The sequence below is a fragment of the Notamacropus eugenii genome, chromosome 5, assembly GCF_028372415.1.
Source record: "Notamacropus eugenii isolate mMacEug1 chromosome 5, mMacEug1.pri_v2, whole genome shotgun sequence".
In the NCBI taxonomy this organism is placed as follows: Eukaryota; Metazoa; Chordata; class Mammalia; order Diprotodontia; family Macropodidae; genus Notamacropus; species Notamacropus eugenii.
In genome coordinates, this window is record NC_092876.1 from 48,727,754 (window position 1) to 48,742,058 (window position 14,305).

Sequence of the window (14,305 nt, forward strand, 5' to 3'; positions counted from 1 at the left end):
TAACCAACAGAATAGTAGGACGGGAAAGGGATAAAAAGGGAGGAACTAATAAAATGTACTGTAGATTAAGGGAGGCAGCAATCAGAAATAAAACTAACTTTTGAAGACAGACAGGGTAAAAAAAGAGAAGGATTAACAGAAGAAAATAAGATTGAGGGAAATACACACTTAGTAATCATAACTGTAAATGTGAATGGGATGTACTCATTCATAAAACTGAAGTGGATTGCAGAATGGATAAAAAACCAGAATCCAAAAATATGTTGTTTACAAGAGATATAATTGAAAGAGAAAGACACACCCAGACTCAAAATAAGGGGTTGGAGCAGAATCTATTATGTTTTAGCTGAAGTAAAAAGGCAGGGGTAACAATCATGATCTCAGACAAAGCAAAAGCAAAAATAGACCTAATTAAGTGAGATAATTAGGAAAACTATATTTTGATAAAAGGTATCATAAATGATAAAATAATACGAAAATTTTTTATAGTAAGCTACTATGATCTCATTTCTCAAATATGTAGGAAACTAAGTCAAATTTATAGTGATAAGAGCCATTTCCCAATTGATAGTCAAAGGATGTGAACAGAAAGTTTTCAGAAGAAAAAAATTAAAGCTATTTATAGTTATATGAAAAAATGCTCTAAATTACTATTTATACAATTTTGAGGTATTACCTCACACCTAATAGAAATGACAAATGCTGTCGGGGATGCAGGAAAATAGGCACATTAATGAATTGTTGGCAGAGTTGTGAACTGGCCTAACAATTCTGGAAAACAATTTGTAACTATGCCCAAGGGTCTATAAAACTGACAATATACCTGACTGCCATTGTTGTTATTCAGTCCTTCAGTAGTATCCTATTCTTCATGACTCCATGAACCATAGCACTCCAGGCCCTCCTATCCTCCTTTATGTCTTGGTCTGTTCAAGTTCACATTTGTTGCTTTCATGATGTTATCTACTCCCCTCATCCTTTTGCCTTCAATCTTTCCCAATATCAGGATCTTCTCCTGTATTTTCATTATGTGACCAAAATATTTCACCCAAAGCTTCAGTATTTGTCTTTCCAATAATTGGTCTGAATTAATTTCTTTAAGTATTGACTGATTTGAATCTTGTTCCTGTCCAAGGGACTCTCAAAAGTCTTCTCTAACAATTTAAAAGCATCAATTCTTTGCACTCAGCTTTCCTTATAGTCCAACTCTCACAGCCATACTGGAAAAACTGTAACTTTAACTATACAGACCTTTGTCTGCAAGTTAGTGTCTATATGCCAAAGAGATAAAAAGAAAAGGACCTATAGGTACAAAAATATTTTAGCAGCTCTTTTTGTGGTGGCAAAAATTAGAAGTTGAGGGGATGCCCATCAATTGGGAAATGACTGAACAAGGTCTAGTATATCATTATGATGAAATATGATGGAAATCATAAGGGAGGTGACCTCAGAAAAACCTGAGAAGACCCATATAAACTGATGTGAAGTGAAGTGAGCCAAACCAAGAGATCACTGTACGTAGTAAAAGCAATATTGTAATGATCATCAACTGTGAAAGACCTAGCTATTCTGATCAATACAATAATCCAAGACAGTTCTGAAAGATTCATGATGAAAATTGCTATCCACTTCCAGAGAGAGAAAGAGAGAGAGAGAGAGAGAGAGAGAGAGAGAGAGAGAGAGAGAGAGAGAGAGAGAAAGAGAGAGAGAACTGATGAACTCTGAGTACAAACTGAAGTATAATTTTCTCTATTTTTCTTGCTTATTTTGCAACATGGTTAATATGGAAATATGTTTTGCATTATTTCACATGTATAATAGGTATCATATTGCTTCAAAGTGGATGGAGGAGGAGCTGGAGAAAGGGGGGGAATTTGAAACTCAAAAAATTTTTAATGTTAAAAATAAATCATAAAAATTTTAAAACTCTCATCAACATAAAAAAAGACATAGCTTTTGGTAAGATACAATACCCATCTGCTAAAAATACTAAAAAGCAAAGGAACAAACAGATCTTTCCTTAATATGATAATGATCTATTAAAACCAAGAACTAGCATTCTCTGTGACAACCATAATCTGGAGGCCTTTCTATGAGATCAGGGATTAAACAAGATATCCTTTATCACCATTACTTTTCAATATAGTGCTAAAAATGCAAGTCATAGCAGCAAGACAAAAAAAAAAAAAGAGACTGAGGGGGAAGTATAGGCAAAGAGGAAACAAAATTATGACATTTTGTTGACAATATGATTGTTTACTTAGGAAACTAAAACCCTAATTGACACAATTAATAACTTCAGAAAAGTTGCAAGATATGAAATAAAACTACACAAATAATTAGCATTCATGTATATTACTGGTATAAGAAGATAAAAAAGAAAAATTACATTTTAAATGACTACATAGAATACTTGGGAGTCTACCTGCCAAAACACACACAGGAACTATATGCATACAAATACAAAACACTCTTTGTACAAATAAAGACAGATCTTAATTAATGAGAAAAAATTACTTACTCATGAGGGGGCTGAGCCAATACCATAAAAATGACAATGCTACCTAAATTAATTTACTTATTCACTGCAATGCCAAGCTATCAAATTATTACTTTATAGAGCTAGATTAAAAAAAATTCATTTGAATGAAAGATCAAGAATATCAAGGGGATTAATATAGAATTAATATAGAAAGGCAGTGGACCTACAAGTGGACCTACAAGTACTAGATCTCTTTTTTTCCAACATAAGTTTATTTATTTTCAGTTTTCAACATTCACTTCCCACAAAATTTTGAATTTCAAATTTTTTCTCCATCTCCCCCTCTACTCCCACCCCAGAACAGTGTGTATTCTGATTGCCCTTTCTTCCAATCTTCCCTCCCTTCTATCACCACCCTGCCCTTATGTCCTTCCCTTCTATTTTCCTGTAGGGTAAGATAGATTTCTATACCCTATTGCCTGTATATCTTATTTCTTAGTTGCATGTAAAAACAACCTCTAACATTCATTTTTAAAATCTTGAGTTCCGCATTATCTTCCTTCCCCTCTCCTCACCCACCCTCATTGACAAGGCAAGCAATTTGGTAAAGGTTATATATGTGTGGTCATGCAAAACACTTCCATAGCAGAGATATAGTGAAAGTCTAACTTTATTTCCCTCTATACTGTCCTACCCTCCATTTATTCAGTTCTCTCCTTTGACCTGTCCCTCTACCAAAGTATTTGCTTCTGATTACCCCTTCCCTCAATCTGCCATCCCTTCTATTATTCCGCCCTCTCTTATCTTCTTTCCCCTTGCTTTCCTGAAGGGTAAGAGAAACTTCCATAGCTATTTGAGTGTGTATGTTATTCCCTCCTGAAGTCAAATCCGAAGAAAGGAAAGCTCACTTATTCCCTCTCACCTTTCCGTTCTCCTACATTGTAAAAGCTTTTTCTTGCCTCTTTTATGTGAGATAATTTACTACATTTTACCTCTCCCTTTCTCTTCCTCCTAGTACATTCTTCTCAACTCTTAATTTTCTTTTTCTAGATATCATCCCTTCATATTCAGCTCACCCTGTGGCCCACCACCTCTATCACCAGAGATTCAGTCCCTTAAGGCCTGGCCACACTCTGTCCATGCCAGCATGGCCCATATATACATGCATATATACACACATACATACACACACATATATACACACATATATACATACATATACACACATACATATATATATATACATATACACATACCTATATATACACATAATACACATACACACAGACATATATTCCCTCCAACTCTCCTAATACTGAGAAAGGTCTCATGAGTTACAAGTATCTTTCCATGTAGGAATGTAAACAGTTCAACTTTAGTAAGTCCCTTATGGTTTCTCTTTCTTGTTTACATTTCCATGCTTCTCTTGATTCTTGTATTTGAAAGTCAAATTTTCTATTCAGCTCTGATCTTTTCAACAAGAATGCTTGGAAGTCCTTTATTTCCATTTTTTCCCCTAAAGTATTATACTCAGTTTTGCTGTGCAGATAATCCTATCTCCTTTGATCTCTGGAATATCATGTTCCAAGCCCTCAGATCCTTTAATGTAGAAGCTGCTTTGTCCTGTGTTATCCTGATTGTGTTTCCACAATACTTGAATTGTTTCTTTCTAGCTGCTTATAATATTTTCTCCTTGACCTGGAAACTCTGGAATTTGGCTATAATATTTCTAGGAGTTTTCCTTTTGGGATCTCTTTCAGGAGGTGATTGATGGATTCTTTCCATTTCTATTTTACTCTTTGATTCTATAATGTCAGGGCAGTTTTCCTTGATAATTTCATAAAGATAATGTCTAGGCTCTTTTTTTGATCATGGCCTTCAGGTTATCCAATAATTTTTAAATTATCTCTCCTGGATCCATTTTCAAGGTCTGTTGTTTTTCCAATAAGATACTTCATATTGTCTTCTATTTTTCCATTTTTTGGTTTTGTTTTATAATTTCTTGATTTCTCACAAAGTTATCACCTTCTATTTCCTCCATTCTAATTTTTAAAGAATTATTCTTTTCAGTGAGCTTTTGGACCTAAGGTCCCTTACAACTTTAGGATCTGAACCCAGCATCCTTTATACCTCACACACTCCCTTATGACAGATTTGAGCTTTTGACTTACTAGTCACAATTCTAGAAGACTTATGATGAAACAGGTAACTTACTTAGGAACAGAGAGGCATGGACAGACACGACCTTTTTTTTGGACATTGCTACTTCAGGAATTTGTTTTTCTTGACTGTATATGCTTGTAACAGGATTTTCCTTAAAAAAAACTTTCTCAGTGGAAAAAGGGAGAAGAAGAGAAAGGTGTTCATTTGAAAAAATGTTTTTTAATTGAACAAGAAGATGCTGTTCACTTCTTTATTGAGAAGTAATGGGCTCAAGGTACAGAATGAGAAATACATTTTTGGACATGGCCAATGTGGAAATTTATTTTGCTTGCTTATGCACAAGGTTTTTCTTTCTTTTTTTCTTTTTAAATGTAGGTGGGATGGGGAGGGAAGGGAATAAACCTTTATTAAATGCCATCTATGTGCCAGATATTATGCTAAGCACTTTACAGATATTATCTAAGCTGATATTCACAACACAACCCTGTGAGGTGAGTGCTGTTAAGATTCTCACTTTGCAGTTGAGGAGACTGGGGTAGCTGAAGTTCAGTGGCTTGCCTAGGGTCCCACAGCTAGTAAGTGAGACCAAATTTGTGGGAAGAGGGATAGGGAAAGGGTGGGGGGAGAAGAAGGAAGGAAGGGGAATTAACAAACCTTTTTTTAATGGACAGAATAGAAAGAAAGTCAGAAATAATTATAAGCAAATAGGACAGCTTTTAAAGTTATATATTGAACTTATTACAAATTTCAAGTTTTTCTTGTGGGGAAATGCTGGTTTTATTCTGTGTATGTTAAGTTCATAATAACATTTTTAAACTATGCACAAAACAAAGCCCAGGGCCACATCCTCTGACCCCAGACCCCGTTCTCTTTCTACTCTGCTTCACTGCTTCTGCCTTGCAGAGGGAATTCTTGTTGGGACAAGGATTGGACTAGATCACCTTAGGGTCCCCTTCAAAAGCTGGGTTTATTCTAGCCTCAAACCTGCCATAAGGGAGTGTGTGAGGTATAAAGGATGCTGGGTTCAGACCCTAAAGTTGTAAGGGACCTTAGAAATCATCCTTTCAACTTCTGTCATTTTACACATGAGAAAACTGAAGCTCCAAGGGTGAAGTGAGTTGCCCAAGGTCACACAACCAGTAACATACAACCAGTAAGGATCAGAGTTGGGATATGAACTCAAGTTTTCCTGACTCCATGTCCAGCTTTCCATATACTCTAAAGCTTTGACATTTGCAACATATGTGATCTTGGGCAGGTCACTTAAGACCTGGGCTTTCTCATCTGTAAAATGAAGTGTTTCTCAGGATCATAGATCTAGAGATGGATCACAGAAACCATCTTGTCCAATTCCCTCATTTTACAGATGAGGAAACTAAAGCAGAAGTTAAATGAATTCCCCAAGATAATAATTTGAATTTGAACACATTTCCTCTGACTCCAGAGCCATTTCTTAATCTATGATCTGACAGCTAGCTAGGTTTAGAGACCTGCATGAAGATCACTCAATCAATTAATTAACAAGCATTTATTAAGTGGTAGGCACTGCATTAGGCTCTGGAGAAAGGGGACAAAGGAACAGCCTCCTATTGGACTCCCACCCTCTCTATCCTCTATTCCCACTGCCCTCTAGTGGTCTAATCTAGCTTGATGGATGTTGTAGGGATGAACGGAAAATATCATGTGATGGTAGATTGTGGATAGAAAAATCTCTTAAATTGAGGGGCCCCCATTCTTTCCCTGATAGGCTCCCCTTTAGCATGATTGCTTGGCTGTGATTCAGAGACCAAGAAGGACACAGAAAATTTTGAGGGGAGGGTTAAGTAGGGGCAGTGGAAAGATTGCTCATTCTGGCGTCAGAAGAGCCAGGTTTGTATTTTGACTCTGCCTCTCATCCCTGTGTGAGCTCAGGCAAGTTAAATTCTAAGGGCCTCAGTTTCCCTCAGTGTAAAATGAGGGAGTTAGATTGAATGATGTTCAAAGTCCCTTTCACCTCTAAATCTGTGATTACCAATATAATTGCAAAAGCAACCCAATGGGCTGTATCACTCAAAAGGATAACCAATTGTATGAAAAAATGTTTTCTCTGATCACATCCACCCTCCTCAAGTTTACACGAATAGGTGACACTCTAAAGGATGGGATTTGGCGGATGTGGTTCAACGGAAAGAGCCCAGGCAGGATGCAAATCTGCTTTTGATACTACCAATGTGACTCTGGGCAATTAACCCACTAGACCTCAGTTTCTCAATCTGTAAAATGGATAGGTTATACTAAACACTTTTTGAGAACTCTGATTTAGACTTAGGGACTTTTTTGAGGCTAAGAAAAGGTGAATGATTTATCTAGGGTCTCATAGTGAGTAAATTCTGGATGCAGATTTGAATTCAAGTCTTTCCACTTCTCATTCCAGGGTTCCTATCTCCTAATACAAATGGTCTAACATTGAATTTACCCTCTTTCCCTTTAAACCCCTCTTCCAAACTTCCCTATGTAGTCAGACCCCATCATCTTTCCAGTGTCTCCTTCCAGAGGACTCCTCACTTTCTTTCATTCCAATTATTTACAAAATCTTGTTTCCACTTCACAATATCTCTGACTGATGACTTCTCCCTACTCACACAGCTACCGCAGGAACTCCTCCTCATCTCTCAGCTAGATCATTACCACAGCCTCCTAATTGACCTCCCTGTCTGGTCTCTCCCCCTCCAATTCATCGCTATTGTGTAAGTAATTTTCCTTAAGTGCTGATCGGACCATGTGACTAATTGGACCAATACCAGTGTCTTCCTATTTACCCTGAAGATCAAATACGAACTCTTCTGTTTAGCTTTTAAAGTCCTTCCCAGCCTGGCCCCAGCCTCTATTTCTGGCCTCGTTGGACATCAATGCCCTCTTGCACTTGGATCTTCCACAGATGATATGACATCAAAGGCATCTCCATGTCTGCACTGGCTGCTGCCATGATTGGAATGCACACGTTCCTTACCTCTGCCTCAAAGCAATCTTTCCCTTTAACATACAGCCCAGGCACCATCTTCTGATCCTCCCAAAGCAATGTGTAGTAAACCACTTTGTATTTATTTATTTTCTATGTATGTTGCATGTACTTAAATGAGTAATGTGTAATTGTTTCCTCCCCTATTAGAACATAAGCTTTTTGTGAGTGGAAATGCTTTTTTTTCTTTTTACTTGCATCCTTAGTGCCTAGGACTGTGCCTGGCACATGGTATACATTTAATACTTGTTAAATTCCTTGTTGATTGATCAATAAGGTGGCTGGATACCACACGCATGTACCTCTCCTTTGGCATAAATCATGATTTATCTTAGGCAGAAGACACAAATGGCTACTTGCAAATTTGAAAATAGTCGAGGAAAGAGGAATGAATGGGTGTGTCTTTTGGGGTACCGTTTTCTGTACATTGAGTGCATGTAAACTGCATTACCAGTAGGTGGCGCCTCCTATTTGCAGAATACCAGAGCTGGAGGGCCCTCAGAGGCTGTCTCATGTCTTGTTCATACCTGAACAAGAATCCTTTCTACCCATTGCTGAACCATGCCGATCCAACTTCTGCTTAGAGACTAGCATTAGGGGGAACCCACCATCTCCCAAGGCAGCCTGCACCTCTTCAGACAGATTTCCTTTGTTGCTACCGTTCAGTTGAGCCCAACTCTCCATGACCCCATTTAGGGTTTTCTTGGCAAAGATGTCATTTCCAGCCCATTTTATAGATGAAGAAACTGTGGAAAATATGATGAAGTGACTTACACAGGGTCATACAGCTAGTAAGTGTCTGAGGCTGGATTTGAATTCAGGAAGATGTGTCTTCCCGACTCCAGACTTGGTGCTCTGTGCACTATGGCACCGCTCATCTTCCTTAATCAAGCTTAAACAGTGTGAGTGTTCACTGATTAGGAAACAGCTGGACAAATTGTGGTACACGAATGTAATAAAACTTTACTGCATTGGTTAAAAAAACAAACAAACAACAATGCTTCAGAGAAACATTGGAGCATTTGTATGAACTGATGCAGAAGGAAGCAATAAGAACCAGAACAATATATTCCTAATGACTGCAACACTATAAAGGAAAACAGTAACAAAACAATCTCAGTGATTGTAATAGCCAATTGAGGAGGCCTGAGAGAATAGATGATGAAACTCATAGACTAACTTTTTTGTAGAAAGAAGGGGGTCAATTGATTTCATACACCATCAGATAAAATTACTGGCAGCTGACTTTGCTTAACAGTTTCCCTTCCTTCTTTCTCTCCTTCCCTTTTTTCTTTATTTCTCTTTCTTTCTTTCCTTCCTTCTTTCTTTCTTTCATTCATTCTTTCTAACTTCCTTCCTTTCTTTTTTAGCTACTTTATCACACCACTAGCCTTTATTGAGTTTACAATCCACTAAATCACCCAGTTCTTCTCCACATGAATTGTTCAAGCACACCCCCACTACCCTGTATTTGCCACTACCCTGTATCTGAACCCAAGCATAGGAATTTCTATTTACCCCTATTAAATGTCGCCATTCATTTTCAATGAACCCTCTTAGATTCCATTCTAATCTCCCCTCTAATCCACCACTTCCAAAGAGACTGCAACGAGCTTTCTAAAGCACAAGCCTGACTATGACACTTCTTCAATGAGCTCCAGTGACTTTCTGTTGCCTTTAGGATCCAATGCAAAGTCCTGTTTGTCATTTAATACTTTTTGCAACCTGCTCTAACCTGCCTTTCCAGGCTTTTTACATTTTACTCCCCTTCATGCTCTCTACAATTCAGATTTCTCCAGCACAGATGGAGTAGACGAGTGACATGAACAGATTTATACTTTATTAATTTGGTAACTATGTGAAAGATGGGGCAGCTCGGTGACACCATAGAGCAGAGTGCTGGGCTTGGAACTTGGAAGCTTCATCTTCCTAAATTCAAATCTGGCCTCACACGCTTACCAGCTGTGTGACATTAGGCAAGTCATTTGAACCTGTTTGCCTCAGTTTTCTCATCTGTATAAGGATCTGGAGAAGGGAATGGTAAATCACTCCAATATCTTTGCCAAGAAAACCCCAAATGGGGTCACTAAGAGTCAGACATAACTGAAATGACCCAACACCAACAAACAAACAAATGCTCATTGATTGGGTGATTCTTCTTCCATCACATTCCATCTCTCATCTCCATGCCTTTGAACAGGTTGTCCCTCATGCCTGGAATACCCTCCCTTCCTACTTCCAGTTCTTGAATCCCTAACTTCCTTTGAAGCTCAGCTCAGGTAAAACCCTCTCCTTTCCCAATTCCTCCAGTGACTAGTGCCACCCCAAAATTAACTTGTCGTTACTCTACATATTTTATATTAATTCATTGGTATTAATACATTTTATATATATCGTATCCCCTTATACACACATTTCCCCGGATAGAATATACTCTCCCTGATGGCAGAGATTGTTTAATTTACATCTTTACATCCACAGTTCCTGGCACGGTACTTGGCTTGTAGATTAATAAGTGCTTGCTGACTGATAGGTTGGTTTACTGATCAATTAATGGAACCCAGTGTTCTAGCCTGAAAATATCTTTCTGGAGTCTGACTGATGTAATGTGTTGGGCAGCCCTCCCAGCTTTGTGCCATCTCTGCCTTCATCCAAGCCATTGATCAAAACATCGAAGGACCTGGGGCCAAGAACAGGTCCCCCCTAGAGAGTCCTCTCCAAATTGGAATCCTCCTGTCATTCACTATTCTTTGAGTCTGCTTATTTAGCCAGTTCTGAATGCACCTAACTGTACTATTACTTAGCCCACATCTCTTTGTCTTGTCTACAGAGATATCATGAGAAACTTTGTCAAATATTCGTCAAACTCCAGATACATTCTATCAAAAGCATCTCTCTTATCTATCAGTCTAGATTCCCTGCTGAAGAAAGTGACTTATATAAGCATTCATGACCTCCCTATTAACAGCTTTGGATATTCTGCTGTGACTTTGCCTCGTCTCTCACTAGGGTCAACAATCAATAAACATTTCCTCATCTGCCAAATGAGCTGGAAAAGAAAATGGCAAATCACTCCAGCATCTTTGCAAAGAAAATCCCAAATGGGGCCGTGAAGAGTCAGACACAACTGAAACTGAACAACCACAACAAAAGCACCTACTGTGTGTTAAATGCTGGGGATACAAAGAAGAAAGACTGTTTCCACCATTGTTACAATCTAGAAAGGGAAGACAATGTATAAAGGGAAGCTTTAAAAGGTCAGTGGTGGTTTGCTAGAGGGTACCCCAAGTAAGGACATGATGTTCATGTGGTCAAAATTGAGCAGAGCAGCTGGTGGGAAATGAAGAGCTGGCTGAGGAAAGGTTAAGGTTACCTTTTTGGAGACAAGGAAAAACCTTTAAGTGTACAACCTAGGATTAAAGGCCCTCTGGACCACTATTAGCATCTGAGGACCCCTGTGGTAGCAAAGACCTGGAAACAAAGAAAGTGTTCATCCATTGAGGCATATACAAAAAAATTTTTAAATTAAAAAACCTCTCATATATGAACATAATGGAATATCATTCAGAGGAACAGGGGAAGGTTTCTAAGAACCAATGCAGAGGGAGAAAAGTTGAAAAAAAAGGAAATGATTTACAAGATAACAACAAAAGATCATTAAAAAGAAACTAGACTCCAAGGAACTGAAAAGCGTGGGAAAATGGTTCCAGAGAAAAGAAAATGATAGTTCCTCCCATCTAACATCAGAAAAGAAGGGAAATTTTTCACTATAATGAAGCACATGTTGGTCAGGTTCTATCCCTCTTTTCACTTAAGTTGTTTTTTGTTGTGAAAAGGGAAAGTTCAGTTTGGGTCAGGGAGGGGCATTTTAAAAAATTTTGTTTTCCCTAAAAGTGACTGTGATTTAAAGTGAAAACACATCAATAATAGTGAAAGCAACAGCCAGCATCAATAGGGCATTTTAAGGCAAAGCATTACGTCTTAAAGGAAGCATGTCCAAGAATGAATTTGTTATCTTTCTCCCTGATGCTTCTCCCTCCTATCAATCAAACAATCCTCTTGAGTCCTCCTGATCTATATCCTGCCACTGGACCCAGATGCCTACAGAGGAGAGAGTGAGGCTGGGGGCTTTGCACAACCCTCCCTCATTTAAATCCAATTTACTGATGTCACCTTCCTGATGTCATGGTCCTCTTTGAGAATGAAGGACAAACAACAAAGATGCATTAAGTACCTGCTATGTATCAGGCACAGTGCCAAGCATCAGAGATGCAAAAAAAGGCAAAAGACAGTCCCTGTTCTCAAGGATCTTACAAGTGCAACACCATCCTCCCAGTCCCTTAGGCTCACAACCTAGGAGTCATCCTGGACTCCTCCCTCTCTCTCTCTTTCAACACCTTTCCCCACCCCATACCTCCCATACTCTATCCCCTCCACATTCAATCTGTTGCCAAGGGCTGTCATTTTTAGTTTCAATAACATCTTTTATATACTCTCCTTTCTCTCCTCCCACCCTGCCACCACCCTGATCCTAGCCCTCATCATCTCATGCCTAAATTACTGCAGTAGTTGCTGGTGAATCTCTCTGCCTCAAGTCTCTCCCTCTTCCAATACATTCTCCATTCAGTCACCAGTGATTTTCCTAAGGAGCAGGTCTGACCATGTCACCTCCCTATTCAATAAATTCCAGTGGTTCCCTATCGCTTCCAGGGTCAAATACAAAATACTCTCTTTGGCGTTCAAAGCCCTTCATCACCTAGCCTCCCACATTTCCAGTCTTCTTATATCTTATTCCTTGCCATGTACCCTTCACTCTAGTGACACTGGCCTCTTGGCTGTTCCACAAATAAGACTTTCCGTCTCTCAGTTCTGGGCATTCTCTCTGACTCTCCCCAGAGCCCGGAACACTCTCTCTCCTCAGCTTCCCATTCCCTTTATGTCCAACTAAAATCCTTTCTTTTACTAGAAGTCTTCCCTAGATCCTCTTAATTCTAGTGCCTTCCCTCTGTTCATTGTTTCTTATTTATCCTGTATAGATTTGTTTGGATGTTGTCTCCCCTTTCAGAGCATAATATGCTCCTTGAGGGGAGGGACTGTCTTTTGCCTGTTTAATATCCCAACTCTCAGCACAAAGTCTGGCAGATAGTAAGTACTTAATAAATGTTGACTGATTGACTGTACGTATATTGCCTTATTTGATCCTTAAACTAAGGTTATTAGTAATTTATTGTTATCATTCTTAAAACCAATAGCTAGCTTTTATACAGCACTTTTTTTTAGGCAATTGGGGTTAAGTGACTTGCCCAAGGTCACACAGCTAGTAAGTGTAAGCTAGTAAGTAAGACTGGATTTAAACCCAGGTCCTCCTGACTCCAGGACCAGTGGTCTGTCTACTATGCCACCTAGCTTTGAGATTTGCAAAGTGCCTTACACATATTATCTCATTTGATCCCCATAACAACCCTGGAAGATAGGTGCTATTATTATTCCCATTTTATAGACAGGAAACTGAGGTAGAGGCTAAGTGACTTGTCTGGGATCACACAGTTAGGAACCATCTGAGACTGGATTTGAATTCTCATAGCCCAGCACTCTTAATCACTTCAACACCTGTTGGTCTCAATAAATAATTATTTATTATAATAAAATAATTTATGATCAGTACAATGTATTTTCAAAAAAACCCAAACATTAGTATATATAGCACTTTTGGAATGCCCATCCTCCTGGAAAACTAATTTGGGTTCAGCTCCTGGAAACAGGTCCTTGCCCAGCCAGATGAACTGTCTATACTTCCTATTATCTTCACCTTCAGTTTCTTTCCAGTGTTTAGAGAGAAGACATGCTTCATCCCCACTACTCTTCCCTTAGTCATCACTGGACTCAGGAGGGGGTGAGAACTCATCAACTGGGACTTCCCCTGGTTCATGACTAAAAAGCTCCCACCTCCTGAAACACAAGCACCCACCCCACCCCTCATCTTGTTATTGCTTTCTTACACAGGGCTGCTCTCTGCTGAGGCAAAATCCCCTTTGCCTTTTAACCACTCCCTAAACTCCCTTTCATTGAGATCCTTTTCTCAACAGCTCTTTCCATTTGCCTGAACTCAGGAGGACATAACTCTCCATTCTACCCCACCCTTCTCAACAATTTCCAAAGGGAGCTCACTCTCTTCTCTCTTCTGTCCAGTTCCATTTTTCCTCATTAAAATCTAACATCCTTGTTTAATATTTCTATCCCCAGCATTTAGCATAGTTCCCAGAGCATCATAAGTACTTAACAGATGCTCTTTAATTTCATTTTTAAAAAACAATTTTAATAATATCTTTTTCTTCAAAAATTTTTTTAATTAAATTTTTTCCAATTAACAAAAAAAGCCATTTTCTCCTCCTCCCACCTTTTCCACCTCATTGAAAATGAGAAAGAAAAGCAAAACTCTTGTAACATATGCATAGTCAGAATAAATTCCCACTTTGGTCATCCTGGGTGTGCTAGGGTGGTTTCTGTTACAGGTGGGGGTGGGGGAGGTGATGGTAGAGAAAATCCTTCAGTAATGAGACTTAGAAAGGGATGATATCCTTCTACTTCCCACCCACCCCCAAACATCCCTTATAACAAAAAAAATTTTAAGAGGAATAAAAGGAAAAGAAATCAGCAAAACT